The sequence below is a fragment of the Myotis brandtii genome, unplaced genomic scaffold, assembly GCF_000412655.1.
Source record: "Myotis brandtii unplaced genomic scaffold, ASM41265v1 scaffold986, whole genome shotgun sequence".
NCBI classification, from domain to species: domain Eukaryota; kingdom Metazoa; phylum Chordata; class Mammalia; order Chiroptera; family Vespertilionidae; genus Myotis; species Myotis brandtii.
Window position 1 is genome coordinate 765,842 of NW_005372102.1, and position 1,792 is coordinate 767,633.

Sequence of the window (1,792 nt, forward strand, 5' to 3'; positions counted from 1 at the left end):
GAGGAGCTGGTTAGCGGCAGAGGCCCACGCAGGGTCGAGTGGGCTGGGCCCCCTTCCCACTCGGGACCAGTTCCGCAAAGCACGCCTACTGAGCACCGGCACCGACGGGCTCCAGGCCTGCCAGGCCCATCCCCAGAGGAGGACACCGCTCCCTTCGGCTCCCAGCCTGCCCTCCCCCCGAGCCCACCTCTGACAGCCCCCCCGGCCAGCGAGGCTCCTCTCCTCCCTGCGGTCACTGCCCTGGCCACGCTGGGGACAGCAGGCCTTCCGAGGAGGAGGAGGCGGCTCTGAATACCCCACGGGGAGGGGGGTGCCAGCTGTCTGGGACGGGGCACCACGCTGCCTGGAGACGCGGTGCAGGAAGGGAGACCAGGCCCGGCATCAGTGCCCACCTGGCGCTTCCAGCGGAGCCAGGAGACCGCGCAGCAGCTCGGCCTGCGGCCCGGGAGCCACGGCGGCAGGTCCGGCTCTGGGTAAATGCCGGCAGCATCGCATGCCCACACTCCCTCTTCCTATAGAGTAACTGCAGAGGCCGCCCCCTCGGTTACACAACAACACTGATGGGAGGAGCAGAGGTGAGGGCTCCTGGGCTTGAACCTGAGACGCCCCGTGGGGAGCGAGCCGTGGAGAGACAGACAGTGCCAGCTCCCGCCCTGCACAGCCCGCTGCCCAGGCTCAGGGGGCGGACAGTCACCAAGTCCAGGTCGGAGGTCAAATGGACATTGTGGGGGCGGGGGGACAAGGCTCGCCCACTGTCATCGTCTCATCCCCCAGGCACACAAAGGACAATCCGTGCTCATCTCCACAAGAACACAGGCACGTGCTGATGCTGCTGGAGACGGCCCAGTGCGTACGAGGGGGACGTCACCCGCCCCCCACCCGCACCTCCCCCATCAGTGCCAGAGCCCTGGGGCCTGGAGGCACCGCAGGCTGCGTCAGACACTGGGGTGCAGCCCTAGCCCCACCTCCGACTTGCTGGGGCCCGGAACTCCCAGACTTCCATCTGTCTGTCCATCCACCCTCCACCCACGTCCCCTGCCCGGGAGATGCCAGGGCCACGAACAAAAATGTGTCAGCCCAGGTGCAGCCAACCCTCCGTGCTCAGTACCAACAGCCATTGTCATTTTCAAGATCCCATGGCCTGAATCACCAGCTTCCTGGCTCCTGGAGCTGTATGTGGGTTGGCGTTGGGGGGGTGGTGGGGGGTGTGCTGCTTTAAGACATGGTTTCCTGGGAGGACCTGGGGCCTGTGGGGGTGAGAGCAGGGTGCTGCCCCCTGGTGGTGGGACATAGACACTGCATTGTGGTGACAGACACCTGTCTCCCTGCAGGTATAAGGGGTGCAGGCAGGTGATCCGGCCAGCCCGCACCTGCCCATCTGTCCTCTTGGCCCTGGGATCACGCCTGTGACTCTTGCGGGCGGTGGCATGGGCCTTTTACCCCAAAGATGGGCTCACTCCTCCGGCAGCTGCCCGATCGAGGCGAGGTCAGCCGTGCACACGGGGCTCCGCAGAGGCCCCACCCCTTACAGCAGCCGGCGGAGTAGGTGCTGCTGCTGCTGCTGCCGCTGAGCCAGCCGAGGCCCAGAGAGGTGGCCCTGCTGGCACATGGCCGCGGCAAGAATGACCAGGACCGCGCATGGCACACTTCTCTCCACGCGGCTCCCAGACAGCGATGGGCAGCTCTGGCCACGATTTCTGTCTGGTGTGTGAATGTCACAAAAAATCTCCAACCGTAAAGCCTTTAGGACGGAGGACCCAGTGCACCCTCCCTCCCGGGAGAACACCCATCC

At 66.0% G+C, this 1,792-nt stretch overlaps 1 protein-coding gene across 1 annotated transcript in view; it reads right to left on the reverse strand.

Moving 5' to 3' along the window:
- Positions 1–1,792, reverse strand: part of ABLIM2 (actin binding LIM protein family, member 2) — a 90,544-nt gene that overhangs the window by 81,765 nt on the left and 6,987 nt on the right. The window lies entirely within an intron of this gene.